Source organism: Nannospalax galili, unplaced genomic scaffold (assembly GCF_000622305.1).
Source record: "Nannospalax galili isolate Female #2095 unplaced genomic scaffold, S.galili_v1.0 scaffold341, whole genome shotgun sequence".
Classification (NCBI taxonomy): domain Eukaryota; kingdom Metazoa; phylum Chordata; class Mammalia; order Rodentia; family Spalacidae; genus Nannospalax; species Nannospalax galili.
This window is the reverse complement of record NW_008346082.1, coordinates 2,335,188-2,350,068: the sequence shown is the minus strand read 5'-3', so window position 1 is coordinate 2,350,068 and position 14,881 is coordinate 2,335,188. Positions and strand designations below refer to the sequence as shown.

Here is a 14,881-nt window from a genome sequence, read left to right as displayed (position 1 = left end):
GAGACAGGGTCTCCCTGTAGCCCCAGCTGGCCTGGAACTCACTTTGTAGACCAGAGTGGCCTCAAACTCACAGAGATCCACCTGCCTCTGCCTCCCAAGTGCTGGGATTGCAGGCAATCCACGCCCCGCTAGAAAATCATTATTAAGGGAGAGCACACAAAGGGAGAAAAGAGGCTAAGCAGGTCTCTACTGACCCTTTGTGGATCGATCATTAACATATGGATCATTTAACCTTGTTTAAAAAGGAAAAGAACAAGAACAAGGGGCTTGAAAGATGGCTCAGCAGTTAACAGCACTGACTGCTTTTGCAGAGGACCTGGGTTTGATTCCCAGCACCCACATGGTGGCTAAAAACTGTATGCAACTCCAGTTCCAAAGGATCTGACACCCTAACACCCTCTTCTGACCTCCAAGGACATTGCGCAACACAGGTGCACTTATACACATGAAGGCAATATGCTCATACACATAAAATAAAAATAATAAAAAGAACAAAAGCAAACAAAAACCCAAGTGTTTCCTTTCCTCAGCTGCCGCCAAAGTGCTCTGTCCTTACGAAGAAGCCAAGGCTGAGTTGGGGTGAGGCCCTCACTTCATCTGGTGACTAGCACCCGGCCAGCAGTCCATGTTTGCCTGCATCTACTCCACCCTCATCCTGCACGAGGTCACTGTGACAGAGGACAGATCAATGCCCTCATTTAAGCAGTTGGTGCCAGTGTTGAATCTTTTTGGCCCGGATTCTTTGCAAAGGCCCTAGCCACTGTCAACATTGGGAGTCTCATCTGCAATGTAGGGGCTGGTGGACCTGCTCCAGCAGGTGGTGCTGCCCCCTCTACCGCCGCGGCCCCAGCTGAGAAGAAAGCAGAAGAAAGATGATTCACAGGAGTCTGAAGATGGCATGGGCATCAGTCTTTTTGACTAAACCTCTTGTTAATATGCTCAGTAAAAAGCTGGACCCAGCTGGGTGTGATGGCTCACACCTTTAATCCCAGCACTTGGGAGGCAGAGGCAGGTGGATCTCTGTGAGTTCAAGGCCAGCCTGGTCTGTGTAGTGAGTTCCAGGCCAGCTGGGGCTATAGGGAGACCCTGTCTTAAAAACACCAAAAAAAAAAAAAAAAAAAAAAAAAAAAAAGCTGGACCCAAGACTTTATAATGGGGGCTGGAGGGGTGGTTCAGCAGTTAAAAACATTGCTCTTAGCTGCTCTTAACTGCTCTTGCAGAGGACATAGGTTCAGTTCCCAGCACCCACACTGGTGACTCACAACTATATGTAACTCCAGTTCTAGGGAATCTAACACTGTCTTCTGGCCTCCTTGGGATCCTGTATGAACTTGATGCTAATAAACTCACTTAAGCACACACATATACACATAAAAATAAATTAATAAATGTTTTTTTAAAAAGTTCATTATGTATTAAGTGAAAAAGTAGAACATGATGTATGGCCATTATGAGCTCAGTTTCATTAAATGTGAACAAACATGAATGGGTCAAAACATGTAAAGAATTTTTCACCGAAATGTGTAGCAGTTACCTTTAGAGAATAGATTTAGGAGCAAGACTATTTCCCTTTTTAGGCAGAGTTTTGTTTCTGAAGAGAACACACATCCTGTTCTGCTTACTTTGCCAGGAACAGACCAGACTGACCTTAGCAACTCCCAGCCAAGGAAACAGCCTCCTCTGATACGGCTTGGCCTGGCTAGGGGCAGTGCTTTAGCAGACTCTCATTGTTAACTCTTTCTCCAGAAAGGTAGGGAGAGCCAAGACACCATGCACACCTGTAATGCAGCACTCTGAAGGATTGGGAGCTGAAGCTCAGAACCTGTCCAAAGAAAAGAAAGGAAGGGGGGATGGAGGGAGGGAAAGAAAGAGCAAGCCAGTTTAGTTAGAAACGGGTAGAGACAGGTAAGTTGAAATCCCTCTTTCCCTCCACGTGAACTTATTCTTGCCTTTGGGCCTTCTGTCTACCTGAGATGCTTTCTCCTCCCACCCCCATCCCCACCCCAACCATCTACTACATTCCCATCTTTCTTCTGAGTTCTTGGGTAGACATGCAAGAGGTCTACATCCTGGTGGCTACTGGGCACCGGGGGACACGACACTGGGGGACACACAGCTCTCTGGAAGATTAACTGGTCAAAAAATAAAAATCCCAGGTCTGGTTGGAACCTTAACTTTCCAGTTTTGCCAAATCACTAGGTCACAGGACCACCCTTAGGCAAGTAGTTTCACCCTAAGTCATGCTAAAGAAATGGGCAGAATACCTTTTGCGTTAGTTAATTCCTGCCCTGAATCCCCTGAGTTGCAGGCAGAGATGTGGCTCTTCCTAAGTTTTGCCCACTTTTCTGAAGTATGTATGGAAGCATGTAGCCAAGACTACCAACCAAGACAACTCCATGAGGGACGGCAGTTTATTTGAGAGCAAACAGACTGCTGGGCTGCCTTTCAGGGAGCAGAGAAACAGCAGCCAGCAATGGGGAAGTCAAACATCTTTTATAGGTGCTTGGGTAACTTTCCATAATGTAGGCTGAGCAGTTTAGCTCAGGATTGGTTGGTCTCCTGATAAGTGGAGGGACTTTCCCGGGCTAAGTTTGGACCTGCTCTTTTAGAATATTGAGAACTGTGCCACCTAGGAGTTTGCAAGGAACCTAACAAAGTAATCTCTTCTTTTTCCCCTTTATACCTCTTTTCTAACCACAATTTCCTCAATTCTTTCGGCTGCCCCAACATCTGTATTTCATTTTTTTTTATTTCTATTTTTTTATGTGTATGAGTGTTTTGCCTGCATGTGTGTAAGTGCACCCATGTCATGCTGGGCCTGTGGAAGAAGAGAGTGTTGGATCCCCTGGAACTGGAGTTAGGACAGTTGTTAGCTGCCATGTGGGTGCTGGGATTTGAACTCAGGTCTTCTGCAAGTAACAGCCAGTGTTCTTAACCGCTGAGCCATCTCTCCAGTCCCAATATTTCTTTACTTTTTCTCTAAAGCTCCCTTCCCCTCCCCACCATGTGGCTACTAGTAATCTCATGTATGTCTGACCTCCATGCCCACTCTAAATCAGCATGTGGCTTTAATGGCTTTTCTCCTGCTCCCCTCCACTCCCCTCCTCAAGGCACTTACTGAAATTTAGGACTTGTCTGTCCTGTGGATTTCTCCTTAAATTCTAATAAAATTGTCCTAAAGCTACCATTTGAGTCCATTCTTTTAAAAAAATTATTTATTTATTTTATTTTCTGTATATGAGTATATTGCCTTCATGTGTGTATGTGCACCTGTGTCGTGCAATGCCCTCAGAGGTCAGAAGAGGATGTTGGATCCCCTGGAACTGGAGTTAAGGACAGTTATTAACTGCCATGTGGGTGCTGGGAATCGAACCTGGATCCTCTGCAAGAACAGTCAATGGTCTTAACTGTTGAGCCTTCTCTCCAGCCCCTTGAGTCCATTCTTAAATTCATTTATAAGACTAAGGACCCCCTAGGGGACCTTGATCTCCCCTGTATCAGTATCTCTCTGTTTTGTTTAGTTGTGGTTATTTATATTACGGTTTTCTGTTTCCTTCCCAGTTAGCTACTTCCTTCTTGGGCTAGGGACCCTTCACCCATCACAGACTCTAGTCTGTGCAAAAAAACTTCCTCTGGTCTTGGATCTTCAGGGGCCAGCCTGCTCTCCTTACAGCCTCAGTGCTTGTCCCAAGTGTGTCCAGGACCAAGCCTGAACAAGGATGTGGCCTATAAGAAGGAAGGGCTTGCTCAGCCTCCAGTGCACACACCCTGAACATCTCTGTTTTGATGGGTCAAGCTGCCCCAAATCCTCCCCACAACTCCCCTTGCACCTCGTGTTGCAGGTCAAGGAAAAGAAACCAAAAAATTCTTCATAAAGAGCTGCAGGCTCCCTGACCCTGTGGCTGGTCACATGCCTGATCCTAATCAAGGGTGGTGTCTCTAAGAAGGTGTTACAGGTTTGAATATAAAACAGCTCCACTTGGCCCCAGTGAGTGAAGATGTTTGAGAAGGTTGTGGAATCTTCGGGACATGCGGCCTAGTTAGCAGAAGTGCATGACTGAGGGAAGGCCCTGAAGGTGATGTCTATTTCTGGTTCTGGTCCAAAGTCTCTATTTCTTGATCTTCCAAGATCTGAACAGCGATTGCCACAAGCTGACACCAGCACCACAGATTGAGCCCCTCCAGCTGCCATGCTTTCCCTACCATGATAGGCTAAACTGCATGCCCTGAAACTAGTCCAAAACAACCTTCTCCTTCCTTAAGTTGCATCCACCAGGTGTTTTGTCATAGCAATGGAGAGTAACAAGTAGAAGAGGGTAGTGAGAGCAACTCTTTCCCTCTGTAATCATTCCCTCCCAGCCACTGTAGGAGGCTGGGCCAGAAGGACCACGGGCACGGCCCTGTTCCCTGTGCTTGCTCCCTGCATACCTATATGCTACCTATCCTGCTAATCAGTCATTTAGAGGTCAGGGCCAGGTCCTGCCGCTCTTCCCTTGTGTTCTCTTCCTGTTCCACTTGTCTGGTGTGACACAAGAATCTCTAACTTAACCTTTGGCCAAGAAACCATCCCACAATACATTGTTTCCATTCCTGTCAGGCTAAGCGCTTTTAAAGCAGTACCTCTCAAGCAAAGTGCATATGGATCACCTGGGATCTCTTGATGTTCAGAGTCCTACCTGGTAGGTCTAGAGTAGAACATTTTCCACAAGTGCCTGATACTGCAGTGATGCAAGGGACCAAGTCTTGAAGTCTTGTTTCAGATGAGATAGTGCCTGTTTTGTGAAGATTATCAGACCCCCTGGTGTAGGAATGAATCTTCCATCTCATGATTCTCAGATACTCCCGGTTGTATCTTGTCACGGTTGGACTCATCTGAATCTGCCCATATCCCCCTGCTAGTATAGGGGCCACTAGGACAAGGACTCTTTGTGACCTTAACCCCTAGCATGGTGGATGCTCAACAGCTTGATGAATAAATGTATGAATGGCCCTTGAAGGCTATTTACAAAAGTGTAGGTTATTAATATCTAAGGCAACATTTCCCAAACTGTTCGTTAGGACATGAATTCCAAGGCTTGTTAATAGTTATTTGTTATAGGGGAGTGAGAAGATTCTATAATCACTTGATCTGGGAAATGCTGGATTAAAAAAAAAAAAAAAACACCCAAAGAGCTCCTAGTAAACTAATGGTGGCCAGTATCTACGAGAGATCCAAGACATAGCATCAGCCTCCTTCTTTGACCCCAGAGAGCCTCTCTGGAGAAGTATCAGGTGGGGTGAGCGTGCTGAGGGGGTAGACAACTGCAACTGAAGTATTATGGTCAGGCTGAATTGACAAGTTGTTGGCTCAGTGAAGAGGCCCTGTCTCAAAAAAGAAGGTGGAGAAAGGTAGCCACTCGATGCTGGCCTCTGGCCTCCATGTGCACCTGCACACGCTTGCCTGCACAGAAACATACATGGGCATACACCACACACCCACACAGGAACAAGAAAAATGTTTAAGGCTTTGCTTGAATTCAACTGCGTTTTGCACCAAAAGAAATCTGGAGGAAATTTATTAAGAAGAAAGAGATAGGGGCTGGAGAGATGGCTCAGCGGTTAAGAACACTGACTATTCTTGCAGAAGACCCAGGTTCAAATCCCAGCACCCACATGGCAGCTAACAACCGTCTGTAACTCCAGTCCCAGGGTATCCAATAGCCTCTTCTGTCTTCCACGGACATTGCATGACATGGGGGAACTTACCTACACGCAGGCAGTACACGCATACACATAAAAATAATAAAATATATTTTTTTTAAAGTAGAAAGCGATAAAGAGTATGAATGAAAAATATGTCTAAAGATTAGAAGCCTCCCACTCCTGATGTTTAGCTAGAGAGACTCTCATACAAGTCCATTAAGAGACACACAGCACAGGTAGGCATGGTGGTGCAAGCCTTTAATCCCAGCACTCGGGAGGCAGAGGCAGGTGGATCTCTGTGAGTTCAAGGCCAGCCTGGTCTACATAGTGAGTTCCAGGCCAGCTGGGGCTACAGGGAGACCTTGTGTCAAAACAAAACAAAACAAAACGAAACATGCATATACACATCAAATATAAGTCTTTTTTACATTTATTTATATTTTATGTATGTGCATGGGGTTTTTTTGTTTTGTTTTTGTTTTGCGTTTTTTCCTTTTTGGCCTTTTTAAGACAGGGTCTCCCTGTAGCCCCAGCTGGCCTGGAACTCGCTACATAGACCAGGTTGGCCTTGAACTCACAGAGATCTGCCTGCCTTTTCCTCTCAAGTGCTGGAATTAAAAGCGTGCACCACCATGCCTGGCATAAACAAGCCTTTAAAGTTTTCATTTTTATTTTATGTATATGACTGTTTTGTCTGCATATATGTAAGTGCACCCATGTATACAATGCCTTCAGAGGCTAGAATAGAGTGTCAGATCCCCTGAACTGGAGTTCTGGTCAGCTACCATGTAGGTGCTGGGAACCGAACCCAGGTCCTTTGCAAGAGTGGCCAGTGCTCTTAACTGCTGAGCCCGTTCTCCAGCCCCAAATAAATAAATCTTTTAAAAAGGGGACACACAGACGATATCACTGGGGCTACAGAGATGGTACAGCGGTTAAGAACACTGGTTGTTCTTGCAGAAGACCCGGGTTCGAATCCCAGCACCCACGTGGCAGCTAACAACTGTCCATAACTCCAATCCCAGGGGATCTGACAGCCTCTTCTGACCTCCAAGGGGATTGCATGACACAGGTATACTTACCTACATGCAGGCAATACACACATACACATAAAACAAAAATAATAAATAAAAGTTTTTAAAAAAAGAAGGTATCACTAAGATGTCTGGGTGGTTGGAGATCTGGACACAATGAGGTGTCTGTCTATCAAGGAGGGGATGGAGACAATATGTGACATATGTTGCCTCTTTACCTCCCAATTTCTTTCTTTCCTGATTTGCTGTTGTTGATGTTGTTTTGAGATGAGGCTCAATGAACTAAATGTGCCTACAATAACAAAAATGGATCCTTAAACATGGTGCCAAATGGAGGGGACAGATGAAGGAACAGAAAGAAATGGCCCACACAACACTGTTGATAGAAACCAAAAGATACATGACTTTGAAACAATGCCTCCTGTTTCAAGAGCACCACTCAATGGCCAGGTGTGGTGGTGTATATCTAGAATTCCAGCACTTAGGAAGTAGAGGCAGAAAGTCAAGTCAACTTTGACCACATATGGAGTCTGAGCTACATGAGGCAGCCTGAGCTACATGAGATCCTGTATCAAAACCAAAACCCAAAAAGCCATCTCTCACAAATAGAATGACTTACAAATCCTGACATTTAACAAATAAACTCTGGTGTCTTAGACATCATTGCCACCTGGTGGTAGTAGCTCCAAATTGAGCCATAATTGCAATTTTGAAAATTACTTATTTGTATGATTTTTGTTTAGCGTAAAGGATGGGAATGTGAGTGTATAGCATGCCTCAGTATATGTGTGGAGGTCAGAGGAAATTTGGAGGATTCAATTCTATTTCCATCATGTGGTCTCTTGGCGATAGAACTCAGGTCCTTAGGCTTAGCATCAAGTGACTTTACAGCTAAGCCATCTCATCACTCCCATTTTTTAAAATATGATAAAATATATATGCAACAAATTGCACAGGTCTTAAGTGAAGTTGTGCGTTATTTTAGTGAGAAGGGTTTAGTGTGAGAATGGTGCTAAGAGGCTCTTTCATTGTATGAACAACATAGAATGTATTTACACTACCCTAGATGATCTAGTTCAATCACATGACATGGCCTATGAGGCAGCGAAGAGAGCGATAAACAAAGGGGAGGAAGCTGCTACGAGCATCAAACAGTGTACTGTTTTACAGTGAACATATTTTTCCTTTTTGGTCTTTTTGAGACAGAGTCTCCCTCTAGCCTCGGCTGGCCTGGAACTTGCTATGTAGACCAGGCTGGCCTTGAACTCACAGAAATCTGCCTGCCTCTTTAGTGCTGGGATTAAAGGCATGCACCACTACGCCCAGCCCTTACTGTGACATTTTTTATATGTAGAAGCAGAGTATTTAAAACTAACAAAAAGCATGTTATGGTAAATATATGCATTAATGATATAGTCATTTATTTTTATTTAATATTGTTTAAAACAAAATCTCACTATGCAGAAGCTGGCCTGACACTCACAATCTTCCTACCTCAGCCTCTCAAGTGCTGGGATTACAAATATGTACCATCAAGTTTGGCCACATACTCATTTATTGGTATTGTCAAGTATGGTGCACTATATATAACTGTATGAGGGATGGAGAAATGGCTCAGTGGTTAAGGGCACTTGCTGTTCTTGCAGAGGACCCAGGTTTGATTCCCAGTACCCACGATGGCTAATAACTGCCTGTAACCCCAGTTTCAGAGGATCCAACGCTTTCTGACCTCTACAGGCACTGCATGCACATGGTGCACTTACATACATGTAGACAAAACACTCATACGCACAAAAAAATTTTTTTTAATATTTTAGGCTAGGTGTAGTGGTGCACACCTGTAATCTCAGCACTACAGAGTCAGAGTCAAACTATGAGTTTGAGGCCAGCCTCATCTACATAGTGAGTTCCAGGCCAGCCTGGGCTACATAGTGAGACCCTGTCTCAAAAAACAAGAAACAGGGCCTGGGGGGATGGCTCATTGGTTAAGAGCACTTACTGTTCTCATAGAAGACCTGGGTTCAAATCCCTGCACCCACATGGCTGCTAACTCCTGTCCTAACTCCAGTTCCAGAGGATCTGATGCCCTCTTCTGTCCTCTGCCTGCACTGCATGACATGGGTGCACTTACACACATGCAAGCATAACACTCATACACGTAAAATAAAAATAAAAAATAAATAAATGAAAACCAAAAAATAATGGGGCTGAGGAGATGGTAGTGGTTAAGAATACTGGCTGCTCTTACAGAGGACCCAGGTTCAATTCCCAGCACCCACATGGCAGCTAACAACTGTCCATAACTACAGATCCAGGGCTTTTGACACCCTCTTCTGACCTTCATGGTCATTGCACAACATACATTCAGGCAATACACTCATATGCACAAAATAGAAACAATAAATAAAATATGTTTTAAAACACAGAAAAAAAACAAAAATTATAATTGTATGAGCTACACTATTTATTTATTTATTATTTGTGTGTGTGTGTGCATGCATGTGCCACAGTGCTCATGTGGAGTCAGAGGACAGTTTTCAAGAGTTGATTCTATCCTTCCATCACAGGCATCCTGAGAATTGAATTCAGGTTGTCATGCCTGGCAGCAATCATCTCTGCTTGCTCAGCCATCTTACTGACCCTGAGCTACACTTTTTAAAATTTTTTGAGACAGGGTCTCCCTGTAGCCCCAGTTGTCCTGGAACTCACTATGTAGACCAGGCTGGCCTTGAACTCACAGAGATCTTCCTGCCTCTGCCTCCCAAGTGCTGGGATTAAAGCTATACTTTTTAATATAACAATTTAAAAATATTTTATTTATTATTTTTATTTTATATGTATGAGTGTTATGCTTGCATGTATGTAAGTGCACCCATGTTGTGCAATGCCTGTAGAGGTCAGAAGAGGGCATGAAATCTGGAATTGGAGTTACAGACAGTTTGTTAGCCACCATGTAGGTGCTGGGAACCAATCCTGGGTCCTCTTCCAGAGCAGCCAGTGCTCTTAACCGCTTAGCCATCTCTCCAGCCCTCTGAGCTACACTTTTATACAACTGGCAGTACAGTGGGTTTGTCTGTTATGGCATTTCCACTAATACCTGAATGCATTGCGCTGTTACCATGGCTAGGACATCATTAGGTGATGAGAATTTTTCAGCTCCCTTATAATCTTATAGACCATGATGGATATGTTATCCATTTCTGTCTGTTGTTGACTAAAATATCATTATACCACACATGACTGTATTTAATTTTTATAGGGATCTCTTCTATTTGTTTCATTTTTCACAGAGCTGGGAACTGAGCCATGGCCCTGAATATACAAGGTATGAGTACTGTACCACTGACCTATAAGCTCCAGCTTTAATTTGGTGATTTTTTCTGACAAGTGTATGCACCTTTATAACTAGCAATCTAAACAACTTCTAAAATACAGGGTATGATGGCACATACCTATAATTCCAGAAATGAAGAGACCAAGGCAGGAGAAACAGAAGTTAGAGGCCAGAAACTACTTATGAAATGAAGATGTTCACAAAAAAATGCTGCAGTCACACAGCTGAAGTTGCAGATACGTATTTTGTTATGTGGATAAGATATGAACAATCATTTTCTGTTAAAACAGGAAGATTTCCATGAGTTATGTAATGGCTCTTTTGCCAAGCAGTAGCAGCAGGTGAAGGAAGAGGAAGGGGAGGAGGAAGAAGAGAAGGAGGAGGAGGAGGACGAGGAGGACGAGGAGGAGGACGAGGACGAGGATGAGGAGAAGGAGAAGGAGGAGGAGCAGGAGGAGGAGGAGGAGCAGGAGGAGGAGGGAGAGGAGGGAGAGGAAGAGGAGGAGGGAGAAGAAAAGGAGGAGGGGGGAGGGAGAAGAGGAGGAGGAGCAGGAGGGGGAGGAGGGAGAGGAAGGAGAGGAAGAGGAGGAGGGAGAAGAAAAGGAGGAGGAAGAAGAAGAGAAAGAAGAGGAGGAGGAGGAGGAAGCTGCTCAAAGCTAGTCTGGACTACATAGAGAGATTTGGACTATATATAACATTCTCATACCCATAAAACTACTTCCTGCCTATGGAGCGCGCTGGGCGCCCTGGCATGGTGTGCGCGGGCACACCTGGAGAGTTGCGGCGGGCCTGGCCACAGGCGTCTGCTTCTCTGGTTGCGCCGGCTTTCCCGCCTTGCCGAGGCTCCGCGTCTCCTGGGAGCAGCGGCGGGCGCTGTCCGCCGCCGCTTTGGTGCTGAAAGTCCCTCTGCTCCTGAGGTTTACTCAGCCATGTATCGCCCTTATTTCACCCGTGTACTTGCCTCAAGATGCGGGGTCCACTGGCCACTGGACCATGCGGGAAAGTACGAGGGTGGCTAAAGCTAAGGCTCCGTGAGTTGGTGACGGAGGAATGCTGCCTCCGGAGAGGCTGGATCGCTGGTAGTAAGACGCGGGACTCTGCTTAGTCCGTGTTACAGCTTTTATTAAGTGTTCACCTCCTAGCTTCGAGAAGACTGGGATATTTATACCATGGGGGTAGTGGTAAAAGCTTTGGCTGATAGATACTTTGTGAGACATTCTATTTGCATATGGAAGTGGGTTTCTGCCATGCTGCCAGACCGCTGACTACCTGAAAAATCACACAGGAAAGCATGGTATTCCTAGAGCCAGAGGCCATGTTTATGTTAGGGCATTTGTGGCAGGCACTTCAAAAGGAGAGTCAGGAAAAATGCCAGGAAGGCACCCTGCTATGAAAGGAGTCCCAGCACATGGTTCCGAGCTCGTGAGCTATCCGGATATGAAGAGACTTCTACTTTACACAACAGAGGCCCCCAACACCTGCCCTTTCTAGTAAACCGTCCCATGCCCAATCTGAAGGCAACCACTGTTGGGGACCCCTGCTGTGTAAGGTAGCAGTCTCTCCATGTCCGGATAGCCCACGGGGCTCGGCTTTCATATGCAGAGACTCCTTTTATCAGCAGGGCGCCTTCCCACTCTCTTCCTGACTCATCTTTGAAGTAGCCGCCACAGATACATGGCCTCTGGCTCTGAAACTGTCAGGTTTTCCTGTGTGATAATCAGGCACTGTCTGACAGCCTGGCAGGAGCCCACCACCACATGTAAATAGGGCATCCTAAAAGCACCTATCAATTAAGGCTTTTGCCACTGCCCCCACAGTATAAATATCCTGGTTTCCCCTAATTAATCGGAGCTGAATCACTAAGACCTGGAGCCGAGCTGAGTCACTGAATAAAGAAGCTGTACCACTGAGTCTGACTGAGCTGAGTTCTGTGTCTTACTGCCTACGATCCAGTCTCTCCGGAGAGGGCTGTCTCTTCGTAAACCACGACTCACGGAGACCCTGCTTTCGCTGTCCTGCACCTCCCCTCGTGACCTGGCAGCTGACGGATCTCAAACCCAGAGGAAGTGCACGGTAGATTGGGACAAAACCCGCCTGGGAGCGCAGCGATCAGTAGAGTTGCCAGCACCCAGTAGTCGCAGAGACCCACAACAACGCGGTGAGGGACACGTGCGCAACCTAGCAACGCGGTGCATGACCCGCCACACCCCAGCGGCCCACGGGAGACCGGCACCATGCCCAGCATGGTGCTCCGGAACCGCCGCACCACCATAAACCACAGATCTGTTTCTGTCACAGTGAATTGGCTTTGTATGTTGTGCACCTGCACACACATGGAATTATACAATGCGTGCTTCTGTGTTTGCTTTCTTTTGGAAATCATCTATATTGTAGAGCATAGCAATAGTTAACCCATTTTTACTGCTGACTAGTACCTCAGTATTTGGATGCCCCACAGCTTTTTTATCTATGTACTAGACAGGGTATGAGATACATTCTTATAATCCCAACATTCAGAGGCTGAGGAAGCAAGATTGCCATGAATTTAAGACCAGCCTGGGCTACATGATGAGTTCCAGAGAAGTATGTGCTACAGAAGGAGATACTGTCTCAAAAAGCCCAGAAATAAAATAATGGTAATAAATAATAACAATCCTACTCTATGCACTAGTTCTTTCCATTTTTTTTACTATTACAAGTAAAGTTGCTATGAATATTCGTGTATAAGCCTTTTAAATTTATTGTGGGTGGAATTTCTGGGTCATGGGACAGATGAATATATAATTTAAGAAACCACCAAAACATAAGGCTAGGACTTTAGTTCAGTGGTAGAGTGCTTGCCTAGCACCAATAAGGCCCTACATTTGGTCCCCAGTACTGAAAGGGAAAAAAAAGGAAACCCCCAAAACAGTTTTCCAAATTAGCCTGTACCATTTTGCACATCCATCAGGGATTAATTTATGTCAACAATAAAAAGATGAATAGCCGATTTATAAAAATGGCAAAAAGATTTAAACAGACGTTTGAAGATAGAGCAAGTAACCAAAAAGCGCAACACAAATTAAGTGCCCAACATTTCTAGCCTTTAAGGAATTACAAATCTAAACAACAATAAGTCCAGGCACAGTGGCACAGCCTGTAACCATAGCACTTTGGGAGAACAACGCAGAAGGATTGTTGCAAGACTGAGGCCAGCCTGGACTACACAGTGAAACCCTATCTAAGATGGGTTTTTTTAGAGAATAAACAATGAGGTGTGTTTGTTGTCTTTATACTATCAGGATGTTAAATGCAATATATTGAGAGTAGACCTCTACATCATAGAGAAACTGGAAATGGTTGGCTATCACACACACACACACACACACACACACACACACACACACACAAATAACAGCACCTATCTCAAGGCAACAGCTTTACAAAAGCAGGATTCCTCATGGAATTTGCACATTCTCATCGAGGCCATGTTAGTCAAAACTGGAAGTTGAGAGGTCAGGGGACAAACCTGACATTTTCAGTTGCTTGGGTAGAGATGCTGGGCATGCCAGAGGATGCCAGAGATATATAGGACAGACCCAAGTACTTGTTTCCTACTTCAGTTTCACATTCAGGAGACAAAGTTTTCAGCTTTCTGAACTTGTCCTCTTCTAAAGGAGATAAAGTATCTTGAAGTCAAAGTGAATGAATGCCCAGGCTAGACCTGGCCAGGGTTTCATGTGACCCATGACCACCTAAGAATGTGTATAACAGGAGGCCTGCTGTGCTTCACCACCAACTGCCCCTCACTTGTCTTTTTTCTGCTTCTCCCCTCTCTCTTTTATTTGTTTGTTAAGTGTGCCACAGTGTGCATGTGGGGTCAGGGCTCATGAGTTTCCAGTGGATTTTCCTGTCTCTACCTTCCATCTCACTGTAGGAGTGCTCCACTGCATTCTGGAACACAGATGGTCAGACGAGCAGCAAGCACTTTTACCCACTGAGCCATCTCCCAGGCCCCATCTGTTCTTTTCATAACTACATTATTTGTTAAGCTTTGCCATGAACCAGGCTTTAATATATATACTTTCTAATACATCTCAAGGTGGGTGTTATTCCTATTTCATAGATGAAGGAATTGGGGGTTGAGGAAGTTACATAGCTAATGGACTAGTTTCTTATTGTCAGTGCAGCAAAGTATCACAAACTGAGAGACTTCAAACATGGATGTCCTATCTTATATTCCAGAGGCCAAAAGTCTAAAATAAGTCAGCAGGGCTGACCTTCCAGAAGCTCTATGGGAGAAGCTCCTCAGCTTGCAGGCTGCTTACATTTCTTGGCTGTGGCACCTGTCATTCTGACTTCCATGTTACATGGCTTCTCACTCTTCTGCCTTCCTCTTGAAAGAACCTTCGCAGATAATCAGATAATCAAAGATAATCTCTCCAACACAAGATCCCACAGCCTCAAAGTTTCCTTGGCCATGTAAGGTAATAGGGTCACAGATTTTTTAAAAATTTTTACAAAAACTTTATTGAGAATTTCATACATGCATATAAGGTGTTTTGATCAAACCCATGCCCACTCCCTCCCCTCCAACATTCCCCCCTCTGAAGAGATAACTCTAAAATCTTTTAAGGATTAGATACAAGCTCCCAAACAGTTTTGACATTTTTTGCCTTGGAACAGAGTATGTTGCTAACAGGCCTAAGGACATTTTGACTTTTAGCCAAGAAACTGGCTACATTTCTTTGGGGTCTTTTTACCCTAACTGCCTAGCCAATTCCTACCTCCTATTCTTATCACGCCATCCTCTGAAGGGGTTACCCAAATTGCCAATAGGGAACAGGGACGT

General features: G+C 44.9%; 1 pseudogene; it reads left to right on the top strand.

Annotated features, from left to right (window-relative positions):
* Window positions 1–625: 625 nt before the first annotated feature.
* LOC103741612 lies at window positions 626–922 on the top strand (annotated as a pseudogene).
* Window positions 923–14,881: the final 13,959 nt, after the last annotated feature.